At 38.5% G+C, this 22,995-nt stretch overlaps 1 long non-coding RNA gene across 2 annotated transcripts in view; it reads right to left on the bottom strand.

Annotated features, from left to right (window-relative positions):
* Positions 1-20,213, bottom strand: part of LOC145482393 (uncharacterized) — a 145,719-nt gene extending 125,506 nt beyond the window's left edge. Inside the window, exons 1-4 of one of the 2 annotated variants that reach the window (XR_014048770.1) lie at positions 19,986-20,213; positions 14,754-14,830; positions 9,268-9,338; positions 5,916-6,068 (exon numbers count right to left, since the gene is read on the bottom strand). This is a non-coding gene — a long non-coding RNA (uncharacterized LOC145482393). Of the gene's footprint in view, positions 1-5,915; positions 6,069-9,267; positions 9,339-14,753; positions 14,831-19,985 lie in introns of those variants that run through there. The other variant, XR_014048769.1, reaches the window with a different exon arrangement.
* Positions 20,214-22,995: the final 2,782 nt, after the last annotated feature.

The following is a 22,995-nucleotide window of genomic DNA, read 5'->3' as shown; positions in this document are numbered from 1 at the left end:
GGAAAAATGCGCCACACTTAAGAAAACGCGGTACACTTGGAAAAATACGCCAAACTTAAGAAAACGCGGCACACTTGGAAAAATGCGCTACACCTAAGAAAATGGAGCACACTTGGAAAAATACGCCACACTTAACAAAATGCGGTACACTTGGAGAAATGCGCCAGACTTAAGAAAATGCGGCTCACTTGGAAAAATGCGCCACAGTTAAGAAGGTGCGGCACACTTCAAAAAGATGCGCCACACTTACGAAAATACGGCACACTTGGAAAAATTGGCCACACTTAAAAAAACTGCGGGCTACTGTTAAAAATATACCACACTTAAGAAAATGCGGAACACTTGGAAAAATGTGCCACACTTAAAAAAATGTAGCACACTTGAAAAAATGCACTACAGTTAAGAAAAAGTGGCACACTTGAAAAAATGCGTCACACTTAAGAAAATGCGGCACACTTGGAAAAATGCGCGAAACTTCAGAGAATGCGGCATATTTGGAAAAATGCGCGAAACTTCAGAAAATGCGGCACACTTGGCAAAATGCGACACACTTAAGAAAATACGGCACACTTCAGAAAATGCGGCACACTTGGAAAAATAGGCCACACTTAAGAAAATGCGGCACACTTGAAAAAAAGCGACATACTTAAGAAAATGCGGGACACTTGGAAAAATGCGCCACACTTAAGAAAATGCAGCGTACTTGGAAAAATGCGCCACACTTAACAAAATGCGACACACGTAAAAAGAGTCGCAACACTTAAGAAAATAGGGCACACTTGGAAAAATGCGCCACGCTTGAAAAGATGCTGCACACTTTGAAAAAGGAAGCACCTTAAAAAAATGGAGCACATACTAAAAAATGCGGCACTCCTGGAAAATGCGCCACACTTAAGAAAATGCGGAACAATTAGAAAAAATGCGTCCACTTAAGAAAATGCAGCACACTTGATAAAATTAGCCGTAGTTAAAAAAATCCGGTACACTTGGAAAAATGCGCCACAATTAAGAAAATGCGAAACACTAGAAAAAATGCGGCACGCTTGGGAAATGCGCCACACTGAAGAAAATACGGCACAATTAAAAAAATACGCCACACTTAAGAAAATGGAGTACACTTGGAAAAATCCGCTTTACTTAAGAAAATGTGGCACACTTGGAGAAATGCACCACACCTAAGAAAATGTAGCACACTCAAATAAATGTGCCACACTGAACAAAATGCGGCACAATTAAAAAAATGCGCCACACTTGAGAAAATGCGGCACCCTTAAATAAATGCGCGAAACTTAAGAAAAAGCGGCACACTTGGAAAAATGCGCCACACTTATATTATATCCAATAAAAATAAAATAAAGCCATCATAAAAAATGTTTAAATAATTTTTCATTTTAATGAAGCCCTTTTCAAGTCACTTGCATAAAAGCGCCACAGTTGGATACTTGCGCCACAGCTGGAAAAGGGCGTCACATCTGGATAAATCAACCTCACTTGGAAAAATGAGGCACACTTGGATAAATCCACCACACTTTAGAAAATGCGGCACACTTGGAAAAAAGCGCCACACTTAAGAAAATGCGGCACACTTGAAAAAATGTGCCACACTTAAGAAACTGCGGCACACTTGGAAAATAAGCCATCCTGAAAAAAAATGCGGCACTCTTGAAAAAATGCACCACACTTAAGAACATGCGGCACACTTTAAAAAAATGCGCCACACTTAAGAAAATGCGGCATACTTGGAAAAATGCGCCACATTTAAGAAAATGCGGTACACTTGGAAAAATGCGCTACAGTTAAGAAAAAGTGGCACACTTCCAAAAATGCGCCAAACTTAAGAGAATGCGGCACACTTGAAAAAATGTGCCACACTTAAGAAAATGCGGCACACTTGAAAAAAAAGCGCCACACTTAAGAAAATGCGGGCACACTTGGAAAATGAGCCATACTTAAAAAAAATGCGGCACACTTGGAAAAATGCGGAACACTTAAAAAAATGCAGTAGACTTAAAAAAATGCGCCACAATAAAGGAAATGCGGCACACTTGAAAAAATGCGCCAAACTTAAGAAATTGCGGAACACTTCAAAAAATGCGCCACACATAAAAAAATGCGGCACACTTGGAAAATTGCGCTACACCTAAGAAAATGCGGCACAATTGGAAAAATACGCCACACTTAAGAAAATGCGCACACTTGAAACAAAGCGACGTACTTAAGAAAATGCGGCACACTTGGAAAAATGCGCCACACTTAGGAAAATGCAGCGCACTTGGAAAAATGCGGCACACTTAAGAAAATGTGTCACACTTAATAAAATTCGCAACACTTAAAAAAAATACGACACAAATAGAAAAATGCACCACGGTTAAGAAAACGCAGCACAGTTGGAAAAATGAACCAACCTAAAAATATGCGGCACACCCTAAAAAATGTGCCCCACTTAATAAAATGCGGCACACTTGGAAAAATTCGCAACACTTAAGAAAATACGGCACACTTGGAAAAATGCGCCAGGCTTAAAGAGATGCTGCACACTTGGAAAAATGAAGCAACTTAAAAAAATGCAGCACACGCTAAAAAATGTGCCATACTTAAAAAAATGCGGCACTCTTCGAAAATGCGGAAGAATTAAAAAAAATGCGTCCACTTAAGAAAATGCGGCACACTTGGAAAAATGCGCCATACTTAAGAAAATGCGGTACACTTGGAAAAATGCGCCACAATTAAGAAAATGCGGTACACTAGGAAAAATGCGGCACACTGAAAAAAATGCACAACACTTGGAAAAATGCGCCACACTGAAGAAAATACGGCATAGTTAGAAAAATGCGCCACACTTAAGAAAATGCGGTACACTTTGAAAAATGCGCCATACTTAAGAAAATGCGGTATACTTGGAAAAATGCGCCACAATTAAGAAAATGCGGTACACTAGGAAAAATGCGGCACACTGAAAAAATGCACAACACTTGGAAAAATGCGCCACACTGAAGAAAATACGGCATAGTTAGAAAAATGCGCCACACTTAAGAAAATGCAGCAAACTTGGAAAAATGTGCCACGCTGGAGAAAATACGGCACAATTAGAAAAATGCACTACACTTCAGAAAATTCGGCACACTTGGAAAAATGCACCACACTTAAGAAGATGCGGCACACTTGGAAAAATGCGCCACACTTAAGAAAATGCGGGACACTTGGAAAAATGCACCAGGCTTTAGAAAATGGAGCCTACTTGGAAAAATGAACGAAGTTAAAAAAATTTAAATAACGCTAAAAAATGGGCCTGCCCTCAGAAAATGCGGCACACTTGGAAAAATACACCACATTTAAGAAAATGCGGCACACTTGGAAAAACGCGCCACACTAAAGAAAATGCGGCACACTTGGAAAAATGCGCCACTTTTAAGAAAATGCGGCACACTTGGAAATATGCGCCGCACTTAAGAAATTGCGGGACACTTGGAAAAATGCGCCACACTTTAGAAAACGCAGCACCCCTGAAAACATGCGGCACATTTAAGAAAATGCGAGACACGTGAAAACATGCGCCACACTTGAGAAAATGCGGGACATTTAGACAAATACGGCAGACTTAAGAAAATGCGGCACACTTGGAGAAATGCGCTACACTTAAGAAAATGCGGTACGCGTGGAAAAATGTGCCTCATTAAAAAAAATGTAGCATGCTTAAAAAAATGCGGTAGCTTGAAGAAAGTGCGACAACCTTGAAAAAATGGACCTCACTTAAGAAAATGCGGCACAGTTGGGAAAATGGGCGAAACTTAAGAAAATGCAACACACTTGAAAAAATTCGCCATACTTAAAAAAATGCGGCCCACCTGGAAAAATGCGCCACTGCCAAGAAAATGCGGCACACTTGGAAAAATGCGCCACACTTAAGAAAATACGGCACACTTAGAAAACTGCGCCACACTTAAGAAAACGCGGTACAAGTGGAAAAATGCGCCACACTTGAAAAAATGCGCCACACTTAAGAAAATGCTTTACACCTGGAAAAATGCGCCACTCTTAAGAAAATGCGGCACATTTGGAAAAATGCGCCACTATTAAATAAATGGAGCACACTTGCAAAAGTACGCCACACTTAAAATAACGCGCCACACTTGGAAAAATGCGCACAGTTGGGAAAATGGGCGAAACTTAAGAAAATGCAACACACTTGAAAAAATTCGCCATACTTAAAAAAATGCGGCCCACCTGGAAAAATGCGCCACTGCCAAGAAAATACGGCACACTTGGAAAAATACATCACACATGGAATTTTCTGCATGCTGTTTGCACGTAACGAGTAAATTTTTGCATAGTAAGTGATCAAATATAATTATAGTTTTAACTTTTGCAATCAAATTGCTGTTATCTCTATCTTGTAGTTGTTTACATGTACTTGCATTTCTCATCTTGCGTGACATTATTACGTTCTTTTCGTAACATAAGGTAAATCAGTCACACAAGAGTAAACATCCGTCGTTTCAGAAAATGATATTTAGACTTGTTTTTTTAGAGAACGTAGAGCAAAAGCGAACATTTCGAAAAACAAAAAAATTCTGCTGCAATCTTGAATGTGCATTTCGTTTAAGATTTTAATGACATCTGAAGGTATATTGGCGGAGAAGAGAGGAAATGCTTTGGGAAACGTACCCATCAAGGTTTACAGTAAATAGAAATAAATCACAGATAAATTTCTCGTCTAATAATTTAGCTGCACGAGACAATTTAGGACTTTTACAAGGTAGTCACATTTCAGACTCAAGATGGTCACTTCCCGGGGGTCACTTTACACAAGGTGGTCCTTAAGAGAGGTTTGACTGTGTTCAATACTTCAGACATGCAATGTGCTGTACCAAGATTATCTTCAGTGACTTTTTAATATTTTTTCCTTTTATTATTTTTTCAAAATGTCGTATGTATGATACGGAAGTTCAACAGATCAACGCCAATACATCATGTCCCAATCAGTTTAAACGCTTGGTCCGTCAATCAGCCAATCACAGCCCATTGGTAAGCGAGTGAGTCAGGCAGTCAGTCAACAGTCTCTTGGCTGTCAATCAGTCAGTCAGTCAGTCAGTCAGTTAACAGTCCACCATTCAATCAGTCATTCAGACAGTCATGAATAAGTCAACCACAGTTAGAGATTCAGTTAGTCCGTCAGTCAGCAGTCTGTCCGCAGTCAACCAGTCAGTCCCCTAGCAGTCCATCAGTGAGTCAGTCGCAGTCCTGAAAAGTCAGTCAGTCAGTTATGAGTCAATCATTCATTCAGTCAGTCAGTCCGTCAGTCAGTCAGTCAGTCAGTAAAGAGTCAATCAGTCAGTCCTGAGTCAATTAGTGAGTCAGTTAGTCATGAGTCCATCAGTCAGTCAGTCAGTAATGAGCCAATCAGGTGGTCAGTCATAAATCAATCAATTGGTCAGTCAGTCCATCAGTCAGTCAGCAGTCAGTCTGTCTTAATCCATTAGTCACTTTGTCAGACAGTCAGTCATGCAATGGGTCAGTCAGTCAGTCAGTCAGTCCATCTGTCCATCAGTCAGTCCTTTTATGTTTGAGTTATTGTACATAGATTGGATACTGTATTTCTCCTACTTTTACCTGGAATTCTCTCTCATTGTCAATGTATAAAACAAACAGGGCAAACCACAGCTACTTTAACAATGTCAATCAGCCAGTCAATTGGTACTGCAGCTCAATTACTCACTAAGTTATACAATCGCCAATTCAAAAATTTTCTTTGAAGGTGAAAATGCAATCTTATTCTGAAAAAAACATCCTACTTTTGAACATCACTTTTGGCTGCAGAAGATAAATTTAACAATTTCAAGGACAATTGGTTTAAAATAATCTGATGTAATAGCTTTTCTTACTCATTGTGTAAATAATCAAGGCACAAACTGCATGTCTGAAGTCAAATAATCAGTGCGGAACTTAGCTCATTCAAGAGTTTTGTTTACCCGGTTCACCCAAGAGTTGGACTGCAAAATAGAACATGCAGCCCTTCTAAAGATAACTGCTTGAAGATTTAGTCCACTTTCCCCTTGTTGGCATCTGATCTGGAAAAGGAAGAAAGCGTATTTGTCAGGCAAAGAAATAATTTATAGCAGTTTTTATAATTATTACCATGTACTTAACATTGCAGTTAAGAGGGTCGTACAGGACGGTTCACAAATAGAAAAAATAGTGAATTACAGATCACTGATATCGAAATTTCATTTTCCCGAATCAAGAAAATAAACAAGCAAGGTACTCTTTTTAATAACCTGCTCTTATGCTCTAAAGAGTGTTACTACTGTAGGTCATATGACATTTTTGAAAATCAAGTGAAGGACATCAAGGAAAGCTCTCTGTTACTTGGTAGTTGAAGATGCCTCACAAAACGTAACAATAATTATACAGAGGTCACATTGATGTTTTCAGTCTTAAAAAATCTTCTGGAGGACTTTTATCTCAAAATCACATAGAATAGATTAATGAAATCACGAATATCGGTTGATAATTTAAGTTCTTCACAGGTCATGCAAAACCTTCAAGTCACAGATCATGAAGAATAATTTACTAAATTCACATTTCATGGAAAATAAAATCATCACAAGAATACCCCTGTACGGCCCTCAGTTAACTAAGAGGAAATTTAGTCAACACAATGTTGATGTCTTGTTAACAAAATCTCAAATAGTCTGTGAATCAGTCAACTAAGAGGTCAGTTAGTCAGTCTGCCTGCCTGCCTGCCTGTCTGTTTGTCTGTCTGTCTGTCTGTCTGTCTGTGTCTGCAATTCTGCAAATCATGTTATCTGTTAGTATATTCAGTTGCCAGTTTTCAGTCAGTCAGTTACATGTAGTCACTCAATCACCTTGTTTGCTCTTTACATTTGCTTAACAAAGTGTCCAAGGGAGGCACTCATTGCTACTTATTTCATCGCCATAGAAGTTCAACCGGTCACTATGCCATATAGTCTACATATCAGTTTATCACTGAGTTAACCTGTTAGCCAGTTTGTTTGCCAATCAATCACCATGTTTCAGTTCTGCCATCTGATTGGTTTTCACTGTCTGGGTGGCCCCGGTTTCAATAAATGCACTGTAACATACCTAAGTGTATTGTTGAGTTATACATATATACAAGTAAGCATGTCATGGGAACTTCAAAGAACACAAGAGAAGCACATAGAAAACAAGTTGATGCACTTCACAAGTGTACTTAAAAAAGTGCTAATCAGTCTTTCTGCCAGTCCATCAACCAGCCAATCAACCTCTCAATTAGCCAGTCAATTAGTTAATCATTTAAATGAATTAAAGCCCAGTTTCTAGTTTATCATTGTAAATTAAAAATGGAGTGCAAAAGAGAAATTCAGTGCAATTTCAAGGTTACCCCAGGTGAAAAAGGCTGCAGTGGAAAAGAGAAGACAATTTGTAAATTAGCACTTATGAGAAAGAATTTCAAGGTTGGACATCTTTCTTGCCTCTAAATGAAAGATATATTTTAATTCAAATGTAAAAAAAAATTGTAATTTTGAGTAGTGAAAATTTTGCTGAAAAAAATGCGTGAGTGGAATAATGATTTTGAGTGAAGATTTTTGCAGGTCATGAAACCCCCCCCCCCCCCTGAAAAATGGCATAACTTTTACAATAAGAATGCTACAAAGCAGTATTAACTTGATTAATCAAGAGTAATATACTGTAAACACTGGTGGATAAGCCGCACTCGCAGATAAGCCGCACCCCAAGTTTGGGAACTCAAATTTCGGGAAAAAAAAGTTTTTGCAAAGAAATCAAAATACTTCACAAGTGGAGCTTGAGAAAGTTATTTACATGTACATTTCTTAATTTCTTGAAGTAAACCGGCATAAACTCACAAACATTGAAACCAGGGAATACTTCAAACTGAAACCCTTACCTATAATTTTAGTGTTGCAATAGTATGGACATGATGTCTACCAACTTTGACATATGTTTGATATTTCTATGGTATTTTTGTTTTTAAACCAGTGATTTTTCATTCCTGTCAGTTTTTCAGTAGAATTTTACATACAACAAGAAGAGTGCGAACGCATTCGTTCATAGCTTAGTAGCCAGGCATTTCACCAGGAGATGGAGTATTGGACACAAGTAACTCTCGAAGCTTTCTTTGTTGACATGTAAACAGCTTTGTGGTGGAATGGAGATGCCCTACCAAGCGCAGTGTTTCCGCCAGAGCGCGCCATTGCGGGAATCCCGCGTTACAATCAGAGATGGCCCCCAGAAAAACGAAAAAAGGGCCAATTTAGCCCTTTCCTTTTACAAGACTACAGGCATAACATTTTAAAGCCATCCCAGGGCTCGAAATTATGATCGATACCGTCGCCAATGCAACTGACATTTCGTCCTTGGCGACCAAAATTTCTCGTTTAGTCGCCATGATACGGCATAATGGCGACTGCATTTCTCTGCGTTGACGATCAATAACGGTTATTTTGTCCCACATTATGTCCTTCTAGAAAGTAATATTGAAAGATAGTTGCTTCTGAAACATTCAACATAAGAAAAGAAGTCAATCCGTCCTTTCACTTTGCTGTATTGATTCTCTCATAACAGAAAACTGACCGTGTTTGAAATCGCCCTATAATGCATTGCAAACCCTTGATCATTAAGTACGTCATGTTTGCCTAAAGATTGTTCTCTTGTAATGCACGGATCCTTCATACTAGTATCTGATTCAAAAGAAACTTTACTCAGTAGAAACACTTCAAAAAGCACTTACTAAATTTTATCATAGATCCTAATAAACTGCTTTATTTTCCTTGGTACCCTGATGCATTTTTTCCTTCTGTAGCTTTCAATTTATTGGCTCCTAAAAAAGATCTTTAGGGGCCACTTTGGCCCTCAAGTAAAATTTTCTGGCTGAAACACTACAAGTGACGTTTAGCTTCATTAGACTGAGCTAGAATGGCGACCTTAAACTGGCTAAAAGATTTTTTACTGAAGGTTTAATGCAGTTTAGCAGCAAGAAAATAATGTAAGCTTGTAATTATGAACAAAAATGGCTCTTTTAGGAGCCAACTCTGATATTATTTGTTTACTGAAGTTCTTATTAGTTTGCTTTACTGGCTTATAAATTCTTGATGGAAAGTATGAATTTGTGCAAATTTATGGCATGTTGTCCAGATGTTCTCGCAGATAAGCCACATCCGCGATTTTTAAGGAAAATTTTGAGTAAAAAGGTGCGGCTTATCTGTTGGTGTTTACGATAATTGTAAATCACTTTTATTAGTTTACCTGGATAACTGCTGCACGTAAATCCTGATTGCCAAGTTTCCGATCCACTTGACTCCCTGTTTACATCTCATCTGGAAAACAAAATTTAGGTCTCCTTGTAATTTATATGTATTTAGTTTCCATTAAGCTCAAAATACTAACTCCCCTAGTGAAATGCCAATATAACATAGAGAATTTGTAGATGAAGGCAATGTCTCCTCAATGTTTTCTGAACTGAATGACATCGAATAGGGTTCACACTGATGTCAATAAACTTAACCCGCTGACTCTCACAGCTTTTAGCCAAAAATGCATTTTCTGGACATTCTGGAGATTTTCAGCCTGGATATGGCCCAAATTAGCTCCAATCTACTCAAAAAAGCATTTGCAAAATGACAGCATGCCTTTCTTTCCACTGGCATCACGTTTTTACAACATTTTTGCTCAGGCATGCACAGAAATCAAACTTTTGAGATTTTGTTTTGGGGCGAGAAAGTGACCTACGTCTTTATGCTTTTTTAATTTTTTTTTTGTTACCTTTCCTTTTTCTCCTTTTCTTATCTTCTTTGTTGCAGTGATTGACCTTCTACTGGGCTTGCTTCCAGTTCAAAAATTTCTGAGAAATTTTGGAGTAGCTAAGTAGCTAGATTTTGGAGTAGCTAAGTGTAGTCGCAGGAAATTTTGCCGCGAGTTTCTCACTCAAATTTCTGAACATTTTGGTGCATATCTCGGGCTCTATTGAGCCAATCACTCTGATCTGGGTATCATTTGAAAGATCTTTTCCTCCTGGCATGCAGAACTTGAGTATAGATGATGCAAAGTTTGGTCAAAGGTGATGATACACGTCACGGCCCGTTATGGGCGGCAAGAGAGTCAATGGGCCAAAGGGAGCATGTAAATTCCATTAGTCCAGCCAAACTATTCTTGCACTGCTAAGGTTTGTCATTTTGATACAGCTGTATCTGGCAACTTAAAAAGAAAAAACAGAGACAGCCATAGTCTTCTTCAACATAAAGAGCAGAGGAGTACACAATTACACAATTTTGCTCTGCAAGCCATACAATGTCATGTATATCTAACCGAATTCGCGAAAACATGCCCGCATTGACTCAAAGACAGTCCCAGCAGCCAGAAGTCCTCTGACCACCCTCCTGGCTAAGAGATTGGCTCCTCACGCATGCACATGGCATGTACCACTCCAGCAGGGTGCCATGTCAACACAGAAGCCTCAAACAAGGTCAAACAACTGAGTAAAATACCCAGAAAAACAGTCAATATCAAGCTTATTTAACACTGAAAACTCAAGGTCTAGCTAGTTGGGGGTGTCAGTACAAGACACCCTCCCCTTCCCCCTGCTTTTGACAGCTGGCTGCCAGCGAGCCACCAGGAGATAGGCCAGTCATTGGGCCATGTGCCCAGCCTGGCGTTGACGAAGCCTCCCCCAGCCTGGGTTTAAAGTCGCTGGCTTAGCCTTGGTCCGAATCCAGGCGAAAACCTAGCGGGCATGTTTTTGTGAATTCGCTCAGATATCAAGGCCAAAAAGGCCCCAGCAAGCCAAATTGTCTCAACCTTGTCCTAAACATGCAGTGCCAGGGGCAAGTTGTCCTTTTGGATCCCTTCCAGGTGCCTTTTGCCCTCAAGATCTAACCGAATTCGCAAAAACATGACCGCATTGACTCAAAGACAGTCCCGGCGGCCAGAAGTCTTCTGACCACCCCCCTGGCTAGGAGATTGGCCCCTCATGCATGACGGAGCCCCCCTGGGTTTAAAGTCGCTGGCTTAAAACCTAGCAGGCATGTTTTTGCGAATTCACTCAGATATACATGTACATGTATATATCTAACAGTGACTTAGCATGGATTCTTGGTTCTCTTACATTCTAACAAAAAGAAACCAATCTCAATGAAAAATTTGCATGCAGGCATTGGTGGGATGTGCACATTCGTACACAGTCTGTTTTGCTGACTGTTTCTCCTCTTTGTACACAGATTCTCCAGTTTAATAATGGCAGGAATGAGACATGCTGCTTTTAATTTTCTTTAACTCTTTTATCCCAGATACAGTGGAACCTTGATTTAACAAACCTCTATTTAACAGTCTTTGTTATAACGAGCAGTTTTCCTGGCCCTCGTAATAGTACAATATATGGAAAAGAACAAAACCTCATTTTAGCGAACATATCTTGCCAGTCCCTTGGCCCTTCGTCAAATCAAGGTTACACTGTACCTGTAGCGTAGTCTAAACGAGACTAAACGATGCTAACACAACGGTTTTAATGAAGCTCATAAAAGCCCGCCATTGCTAGCCGTAATACAACAACAACTACATCTGGGATACATCTCATTCTACTGTGCAAGCCTGAAGGGCCTATGACATCATAACATCATTACAGCACCTTTCAAACAAGTCATGCATAGGATTGTTAAAAACTTAATATCTGCCAATAACTTAAAGAATTCTCACAATCATTTTAGGAAAAGTCATGCAAAACTGACGGAAAAAAAAACATCTACATGGTTAATTACTTGGCTTTCTCTTTCACAACTGATTGTGAATGGCTCTTTTTGTAAACCTTAGCACTGCACAGTGCTGGAAACAATTTTTATTACATCGCAATTTCGTCAAAGCAATTATTATATAATTTGTATACACAATGACTCAATCTGTAGGGCTCATACATGAGATAACAAGTGTGCTTTGCAATGCATTATGGGGTTATTTCCAAAGTCTGGAGAAGCTACTATTGAAAGCAAAACATGTTTTAAAGCAAACATGGTCTGCAAACAAAATCTTCATAACTAAAAGCCAAGTCATTTTGGAGCTCTGTCATCATATCCGATCATAACGTAAATTAACGCCCAAGTCACTAGTGGAGGGAAGGTGCCTACAAAGCCCAGAGGCTGCAACCGCAGTCACATCCCCAAGGCGCTAGAACACCTGACTGGCCTGCCCAACCCCCAACCAAGCCACAAGCCCCCCCCCCCCCCCCTGCCACCACCAAGCCCCCTACAGGCACCCATCACACTCACGCCAGATGGCTCAGTGAAAAAAAAAAAATGCTGAAAAGAGGGGGGAAGGGGGATAGGGAGAGATTGCTGAGAACCGCTAAACTATAATTCAATCCACAATGTCAGCCCCAGGGCTCTAACGACCATATGACTACTGCAAACGCTACAGAACGCACCAAACGCTTAACAAATGCTAACAGATGGTCAAGACATTATCAAACGCCTACAGAAAACGCTACTGACCAGACTAGCTCCCGGTCATAAACTATGTAAAATTTCATTGAACTACAAACGCTACAGAACACATCAAACGCTAAACAAACACTAACAGACAGCCAAGACACCAACAACCGCCTATAAAAACACTACTGACCAGACTAGCTCTTAGTCGTTAAGTATGTTAAATTCCATTTAACTAAATATAATAGTCAGAAAACTTTCAAAATTTGGTGGTACAAGGTCTAATGACCGACTGTTAATTATAGCACTGTTAAAATCTTTTAACTTTATTGTGTTCATACATGTAGTAGCATAAGTATTGTTTTGTTAGTAATATCGTATTGTACAATGTAAGTAGTTTCGTATTTCTCTAAGTTGTTTTAGTACCGTATTGCTAATAGTATAAGTATTACTTTATAAGTAGTACAGTTTAAGTAGTGTGTTGTAATTTGTTGTGCATGAAATAAATAAACTAAAAAATAATAATAAGTGATTAGTAATGGTCCCCAGATTATTAAGTAAGTAAGTAAGTAAGTAAGTAAGTAAAGACTTTATTTAAAGAGGGTAGCACTAAAATAGTATAAAAATACTAACAAACCAGTGGCCCTCTAAAAATTATGTACAATACGGATGTTAAGAAGCCTACCAAAGTCCTTGAGTTATGATCTTGGATATAGCACTTTACTTACAGTAACTTACTTCACCAAGGATTATAAATGGATACCAGCAACCTGCAGTGGAACCCTGTTAATATGGTCACCAACAGACCATGAAAATTTGGCCGTATTAACAGCAGGTTGACCACATTAACGGGGTAGGGTCAAATGTCGACTGGTCTAAATTGAGTGACGTCTTAACAGAAGTAACAGACATATCACAATTGCACTTCTGAGCAACTGTTCTTTTATAAGCATCTGGAATGCAGATAAAATTTTTAAAAAATTGAAACTTCAATCAGTTCATACAATATTTAGATTGGAAAGATGAACATACATGTAACCCTCACGTGGAGGATCACACTATATGAACTTCTGATACTCCTAGGTTTAAACACGAATGAGCGAAACAAGAAATGTTTAAACAAGAAATGAGCAAAATCTTTTTTTCAAGCCAGATTGACCAGACCGCTTTTAGAGAGACTGCCCTTAAACAGTCAAAAGTGCAAAGCAAACAAACACCTGAACACAACCCAACCAAACAAACAGATCGCTGGAAGCACAAACAGATGCCTGCACGCAATTAATAGACGCCCCCTGCCCAAACAACCAAACTAAATGAACAGCAGAGAAATGAATGCAAACAAATGCAGGTCCAAACACCACCAAACCAAACAAACAAACAGCTGAGAGAGCAGAAATCATCTGTGTTATAAAACTTCATTAATTTACACTTGAATAAAGCAGCAGGGCTAGAAATAATGACCGCTCAACGGACAAGATCTCACACGTACACAAGATCTCACACGTACACCAGAAATCATCTGGAGATGCTGAACAAATTTAATGTGTATGATCGTATAGGTAATCATACGGTTTCGAGTTCAATTTCGAATTAATTTGCTCGAGTGAGCTTTTTCAAAAACTCACAAGTGCTAATTAATTCCAAATTGAACGAGAAAAACCATATGATTACTTAATAATAATATAAACATGAAAAAACTTTGCTCGGAGGAAATGCCAGAAGATCTTTCTTGAAGCCATTTTTTCTCATTCGATAAAACTTTTTTCAAAGTTTCTGCACGAAATTTTCGTCATCATTTTATGTGATATCATTGGCTTAGAAAATTTCCTATTTTCTTTCAGCATATCATAATCTAGAATTACGATGTGTAATTTGCACTGGTGTTACACTTTTTGCACTGACGTTACACTTTTTGCACTGGTGTTACACTTGAACTGCACTGCTCTCAGCCAATCAGAATCGAGTAATTTTTTCATGTATATTACTAAACACGTTACGGGTTAGTCTTAAAGACAGAGTACTTATTAATACACATAAGCTTACTTTTATTGTTGACAAAGAGTGCTATAAGCTCGAAGCAACGACTTATTTGGAAATACATACACCTTATAATGCCAGTTTTGGTTCATGGGCCCCTGTTTTAAGAGGCATTTAATGCCCAAGCCTCAAGAGTGAGGCAAGCAAAAGTCTGGGAAGGTTGGGCTTCATGCTCCAAGCTACAAGTAGCCAAGATTGAAATGGCTCCTTGGCAGGTGGCTGGGAACAGAACTGAGCAGATGTCAAACACTGTAGAAGTATATATTTAATTTATTTTCACACCTGAGCAAATGATATCATGACCTTTTTCGGTCAAACTTCACAGCACCAGAAAAGTATTTTCCATCTGAGGGTAGAATCTGAAATGAAATAGGTAAATAAAATATTAAAATTCATTCGGAATGAGAGAGAAATGTATTTACAAGCCAACTAAAGGTAGAGGAATATGCTTGTAAACACCAAAATGACTCAATGTCATTCAAGTTCTTTAGTGACAGGCAGATGTAGGTGTATCACGTGTGATCACTGATGGAAAATAAACATACAGTGACGATAAATTAAATACAATATGACAGAGCTTCAGCCATTCAAAGTAATATGTCAGCACTTTTTTATTTCTTTGGTTATGTTTATTTCTCTGTCAAGTTCTTGCATCAACTTTGTGAAATGTGTTGCAATTTAAAATTTATTTATACAGGTGTGTGTTAATGAAAGAATTACTGATGGCCATTTTTTGGTTATTATTAAGGGACAGTGTCCTGTGATAGAGGGATTTTAATAACCTTAATGTACCCGTAATATTTTTTTAAATGACAAAGAAAGGAGATTTGACCACATGAAATCATATTGAGGCCACAATATTTTAAATGACCTGTAACACATGCTGTGTTTCTGGACCTGTATGGCTGCAGCATGATCTTTGCAATTCACCAACTGTCCCAGCTAAACAACTAATTTTTGTTCCTCTGGACAGTATATTTCCACAGATGTTTGAATTTAATATGCTATTTGAAAGCCCAGGGGATGCATATTCTGCAGTTCATAACAATGTAGGGGGAAAGATGGGTTATAAGCTAAAATAATGCTATTTTCACTCTAGTTGCAAGACAATCTGTCAAGCCTGCAAATAATAGTCAGTCATTGGACAATTGTCCAGTAAATTTGAGGTTTTGACAGGTAAAAGCTTAGCCCGGTCGGACACTCTCACAGGGCTTTCTACTAAATGAAAAATATTTCAACTGGAAATTTGTGGCTGAATATGGAACAAGTTTTTTTTTTATTATACTACCACACAATGCTAGGCAAACAAGCTTTGTTATCCGTTTTGTTTTAATTCCATTTCGGGGAAATAACTTTATCACTCGCAATGCATCATCTCAAATGTCACATTGAATTGTAAACAAGCCGCATCAGTGCTACTATTCAGGCTACGTGTTAATCTTCGCATTTAGCAGCGGTGTTGTGAAAGATTCTGAAGCCCCATTTAGTCTGAATTACGTTCATCTGAAAAGTACTAAAATCTGAGGTTTCATGTTGTTACTCGTCATTTGTTATCTGCAAGTGTTGTGGAATTAACTTTCAGTCGTAACTTGACCCAATTAAAATATTATGCAAATTGGATACACCACCCAAACTTCGTTTATCTGAATGCAATCGCTTTCAAATACTTTAAACCTCTAAAATGTAACCAAAAGTTTTTCCAGTGTGTATGATCAAAAATCAGTTTTATAGCTCTTTAAAGTTTTTTCTTTTATGTCTGTGGTTCAACATACATGTACAGTTGAACTTTGATTATGTGTACCTTGATTATCCGGATTTCTCAATTATCCTGACTTTTTCTCTAGTCCTAATTTTGTCATGAATATTTATTAGTCATGATCAAGATCCAGAGCAATGTTCTTTTTAAAACTATAACATTGAAAAGTACAGTCAAAAGCGAGTTGGTTTTGCTTTCAAAGAGCAAATGCAGCGCTCACACGTGTCATACATCTAACTAATGAAGAACACTCGAATGAGTTCTGATTGGCTCAGAGTTAAGTGGTTCAAGATGTACAATAGACCATATTGTTTTCCAAACAATTTGTAAAAGCGTTGTTTCATGATTAAATGTTGCTTTATTTAAAACAGTTTTGTTCTTCATGCACCAATCACAGCCGATCTTTGTGATATAAATGGTGCCGTGAAATCAGGGGGCCTCACCACCTGAAGAAGACTAGAAGTAAGCAGTTGAAACATCGTGATCTGTACAGGCCCACAAAATTAATGATTCCAAAATTGTACTGCAAATGATCCCAGGACCAGAAATGATCCCCAGATTGCACCGTAAATGATTCCCGGACCGGAAATAGTTGCCTCGTTATATAAAAGGAAAATGTATGGACTCAGGAATTTAGACAGTGGATTAAAATTATATTCATCAATACTTTTTATTACTGTGAAACTCAGAAAGCTGTGAACACTTTGATTTGATTCTGAAAGGTTAATTGTCTACTAAACCAACTGCAACAAAGTTCAGGACACACAAAACCACAACTTATTACCGCTGCTGTTTGTGGTTTAATTTTCTCATAGTCAATTGGCTTTCTCCTAGTTGCTACACAATAATATTCCATAAATATTTGTTTTTCACATATTTCTTAGTTTCACAGTAATAATATAATGTTTTGATAATGCAAGCTAAATGTACAGTATTAATGATTTGAATGCAAATTTCACAACTTTAAAAATGACATCCAATGTCACAAAATCCTGTGCCAGTTGAAGTTTGTAGTTTGGCTAGTGTGATAACAGGGTTTTGGCCAGGGAGAGCACTTCTGTAAAAACCTAGGGAAACTCTCTTGCTGTGGGGATGCTGGGATCTGTAACAGGAATGCCATCTTCAAAGACATCAACAGTACTCAGAACTCAGGTCCAACGGTAGCATTTAGTCCAAAGAATACAACCCGATATGGGATAATGGTGTCTGGTGTCCCACCACTGGGGGCGTAACCGAGAAGCAAGTCAAAAAACACCTGTATTTATGTTAGACTCTAAACAAATGATCTCATATTTCGCTTAGAAATACTTGACCCCTACAGGCTGTCAATGAGCTCATTGTTATTCTAGGCTACATGTATTCCATCATCATAGGCAAGTCAGTTATTATGCTTGTAAATATTACATGTAACTACTTACAACTTCAGGTAGTTCTCATTACAAGGCATTGCGCTACAATACAGATACAGGTAGTTACCATTGTTACTCTAACTGTTGGCTTTCTTACGGCTTTGAATATTGGCAAATTCTCTCCTCACACTAGTTACTTCCCTGAATAACTCTATTGGGTCTGGGCCTGAGATGTATGCTATGTTCACTATACATCCTCAAATTTTGAGACAACTAAGAATTCCAGAGTGAATTGACTACATTTTCCCATAGCTTTCGGCACAGAGGAAATTTTGACAGTAAAAAGAAAATTGCATGAGCAAAAGCAACAGCTTTACTCATACGGCATGCAAATAAATCTATCTAAAGAACACTGTGGTAACTCACATGCAGAAGTCTTGTGCACTTTCATGAAAGCCCGTGTCTATTAAGGATGCAGGTATAAGAAATGTACAAGTAAATTTTCTCAGTGGTTAGTTATATAGCTGAGTCAGCTTCAAAGATTCATGATTATTTTTGCGATACGTTTCCTAAACGAAAAATTTATTCAGTCGGCACATGTCAATTTGGTATTTTGTGCAGTATATTTACTGTTTTTTTATTGCTGCTTTTATGCCTGAGGTACTTGTATATTTTCTTCACCTAGAATAATTTTAAAAAATATATCCATCCATAGACTATTCATGGAGTCCAAGCCATTCCTGACTTTTTTCGGTGAAATCAGTTCCAGTCCTGGGATCATTAGTTGTCCAATCTGGGGATCATTTGCCATCCAGGGATCATTTGTGGGCCTGTACAAATCAACATCTCAAGTGACTACATTGTGAGACAAATGATAATGCACTTTATTACTTCTATATATATACTCATGTCCTAGATAGACAGGGGTTTCAAAGTGCACAAGACCAGATTTCTTTGTGTGAGTTACCACAGTGTTCTTTAGATAGATTTCTTTGCATGCCGTATGAGTAGAGTTGTCGCTTCCGCTCTTGCAAATATTTTTTACTGTCAATAATCTCCTCTGTGCCAAAGGCTATGTGATAATGTAGTCAATCCTCTTGGGAATTCTCTTTTGTCTCCAAATTTGATGATAAAGTGAACATCCTGTGTTAGCGTACATCTCAGGCCTGGACCCAATAAGTCATTCAGGGAAGGATGCAGCTAAACCACAAAATTCAAACACAGGATTTCCCAACGTTGGATATCACTTTTAAACTTGAGAAATTTGCATCCAAATTGTTAATACTATACATTTTGCTTGCGTCCAGAATCAAATCAAAGTGTTCACGGTTTTCTGAATTTCACTGTCAGTAATGAAAAAGGATTGATTATATAAATCTTAAATCCATGGTCCAAATTCCTGAGCCCTCATGTAGATCTCTTACTGGGAGATGACCATTCCCGGTTTGGGGATCATTTACAGTACAATCTAGGGATCACTTCCAATCCTAGGCAAAAGTGGCAAAATGGTGAAATAACAATCACACAAACAGAACAAGTCAACATATGCAGATTTCAGTGGAGCAAAATTATTATTTCCCCATTTCACGTTTTGGAACATGCCATAAGCGAAGTGTCATGTAGGCTAACAGACTAACCAGACTGACATTCAGGCTAACTGGAGTGAGACTTTCACTACCATTAAAATCATAGCCCGCAACCAGGCTCACCTTCCCAATGTGAGCTTATTCATAGGCAACTCCAATAAGCCTGAAAACCTTTGTTGATAATGGAAATATGATATTTACTTTAAAAGTCTCTAGTCTGCAGTCTACATTTTTACCCTCAGTCTGTATTTACCCCTGGCCTGCAGTCTACATTTTACACTGACTGTTTAAGCCCGGCATAATCAATCAATAACAATTGATAACTCACAGAAAAATGTCTTTATCGCTGGCAAAAATCAATAACAATTGATAATGTGAATTGTTATAATTGTGTAAAATAATACCAGGAAAATTTGAGACGTTCATCTTCATCATGCTACTAGATTATATTTTCCCTTTCGCCTACTCCAAGATCTATTCTCACATTTGTTTCCTAATGCACATAATTTAAATCACTAGGGCACTGTCCGACTCTGTTGTTTATTTTGCTTTATCTTTATACTGACGCTACAATGAGACTGGAGGGTTTTATGCTGCTACAGTAATAGCCCATGTATAAGAACCTGGGTTTTAAGAACCTGTTAGGCTAAAATTTTCATTTTAAGCCCCCTCCACATAAGAACCTATTAAGGCTAACATTTTAAGTTAGGTTCTTATCAGTGGGGTTGCTGTAAAAGTGTATAGGTAGAAACTGCTGAATTAAGATCACCATCTATTTTAAAGTAACTTGACATAACTTTTTTTTTCTATCAAGCTTAATTACCATGTTGTATGTCTATTGTGTTTGCCATCCAAATAATTCCCCAAGTATTTGCAAGTACTGTACTCTACTACAGTATCAAAGAAAGCTTTCTGACCATCTCCAACTCTGTGAGAATCACAAAATATTAAATGTAAAATATCAAAATATATCCCAATGAAATAAAAAACTGCAAAATATCAAAACAACGTAAGCTCCCAATGGGCAATGCCTCAGCTTCTCAACATGAGTTTCTTTGTTAAGGACAAAAATAATTTCCGATAACAATCAATGATAATCGATACCAATTGATGAACCAATCATTGTCAGTTTCTATTGGCAGTCCACGACTCACAATTTAGTTTTTTTCTTCATGGATTTTCATTGATTGTTATCAGCAATTGATATCAATTGATATTGATTGTTATCAACTATTATCAATTATCGGTTTATCGATTGACTATGCCTGGGTTAAATACATATTCGCTTGATAATTTGTAGATACCAGGCCACTCATTTACATCTCATTGAATTTGAATGGTTCCTTTTTTTTCTATGTGCTTCGTTCTTACGACCTGTTTACAAGGAGGGAGGGTTACCCTAGCAAGCGGGTTAACCCTAACTGGAGGGCAAAAGACAGCCCCAGTTTACAAGCAAAATTTCACAGGTAAAGTAATCCTACAACTTGGGACAACTTAATGTGCGGTTACACTGCAAAGGGTCTGGAAACAAGTAGAAATTTAGCCTAAGTAGTTAACCCTACCTGGAGTGTTTACTAGGGAAAAAGTTAACCCGCCTGCCAGGGTAACCCTAGCACGCAGATAGGGTAATCCGCCTACCCGTGTAACCCAAGCTGCCTTGTAAACATGACAAAGGAAAAAAGAGGAAATGTGTGAGTGCTAGAGTAACCCGCTTACTTGGGTAACCCTCTCTCCTTGTAAACATCTGCCCTTAGAAGCGTTCAGGGATATGCTAATAAGTGGCCTGATAATGTAAACCGCTCATACTGAGGATACCGCGTGTACGGGGGGGGGGAACACATGAAAACACTGAAGATATGGCGGAGGGGGGGGGAGAGGAAACTGGCAACATACATGATGTTTCATTCAGAACGAAGTTAACGAGGCCAGCGTGGAACCGATCAAGAAGGCAAGAAATGCATACGTCTAGAGTTAACAATTTAAATAGACGAATGAATGAATGAATGAATGCTTCATTTAACGTGGATATACGCTTAGCTTGAGAGCTAGTTTAAAGGTATTCCATCTAATAACTAATGAGAACCTAACAACTAAACAACGCTAATATTACAATTCATCAGGTAAAATCACAAATTAAATACTGATTAAAACTATTCAAAACTATTATTACAATATTACCGCCGCAGTAATACTATGAAAACTAATGTCACAAATTAACTAATCCCCGCAATTTAGCGATCTAATTCTGTTTACTATTTCACTGATGCCTACTTTTATTCTAATGTCATTTGATAGTTCATTCCATCTCTTGGCTGCCAAATATTTCCGTACAAAATATCTCCATGCAAAATATCTCCATGATCAAATATATTTTGTTTGTCCAAAAAGCATACCTGCAATCCGAGTTTAATCGCACGCCAACATTAAGCTCTCCAGCTCCCATCGATTTTCTTTGTCACCTGAATATACAACAGGTAAACTATGACAAGCAGAAAGTCCTCCATGCGAACAATGAAAGCACCCCAACGAAAGGTGCTAAATACACAGTGAATAAGAACAAATTAACCTTTTAGTCTGCCTCTTTTCGGCCTCACTCAACTTTCGCAGTCCAGGAACGTGGACGAACAGTTCTTGCAAGGAATGCTGGGACTCACCTCGCGCGTTACTCGAAACCAGGACGCGACACCGAGGACAACGTGGGTCAAAAAAATGATTTTATATTTTACCAGGAGCCATAATTATGGCTCCTGATTTTACCTAAGAATCTCGAGATACTCTAAAGTCATTTTCCTTTGTTTCTCAGTGTCAAAACTATCACGAAACTGAATCTAGGTCATGGCGAAACATTTGAAATAAAAATAAAAAAAATTAGCTGTCGTGGTTCGCGTTCTACGGACAACGCAGACTTTGGTCATTTCACGTTGTTAGGGACCTTACGCATATACGACGGCGACGGCGAGGACGACGCCTAGTAAAAAATGTGTTTCTATTTTACTTTGGAATTTCTCATTTATTTAGATCTATTCAATGTGTTTGTCGGTATTAAAACTTGCCCCTGCCGAATATGTTACAGATACGTTCAGTTCCAAATAGAAATACGAAAAATTAGCCGTCGTGGTTCACGTTCTCCAGACAACGCAGAATTTGGTTTTTTCACGTTTATGTTTTGCAGAGGACGGCAAAGAAATGTACCAAGAATTATAATGCACGTGCACAGCCATTGTTCTCCTCATTAAACCTTTTGTTTGGTGACGTTCTCGTTGCCGTTGCCGTCGTGTTTTGCGTAAGGTCCCTGTTGTTGTGTAGGGGACGGCAAAGAAATGTACCAAGAATTATAACGCACGTGCACAGCTATTGTTCTGCTCATTAAACCTTTTGTTTAACGACGGCCGCGTTGCCGTTGCCGTTGCCGTTGTGGTGTTCTTAAACTCCCTAATTGGGAGTTTAACAAACCACGACGGCAACGGCAACGGCAACGGCAACGGCAACGGCAACGGCAACGGCAACGTCACTGAACAAAAGAATTCATGAGCAGTACAATGGCTGTGCAAGTGCGTTATAATTCGTGGTACATTTCTTTGCCGTCCCGGCCCCTGCAAGACAACAACGTGAAATGACCAAATTTTCCGCTGTCTGGAGAACGTGAACCACGACGGCTGATTTTTTAAATTTTTCTTTCAAATTTATCCCTGTGTTCCGGATTTAGTTTTGCGATAGTTTTGACAGTGATAAACAAAGTAAATCACTTTAGAGTATCGCAAGATTCGTAGGCAAAATATATATTCAGTTTTTAATCGGCGTTGTCCTCGGCGTCGCCGTCGTGGTTTCGTAAA

Source organism: Orbicella franksi, chromosome 1 (assembly GCF_964199315.1).
Source record: "Orbicella franksi chromosome 1, jaOrbFran1.1, whole genome shotgun sequence".
Taxonomy (NCBI): domain Eukaryota; kingdom Metazoa; phylum Cnidaria; class Anthozoa; order Scleractinia; family Merulinidae; genus Orbicella; species Orbicella franksi.
This window is presented reverse-complemented; position numbering and strand designations above follow the sequence as displayed.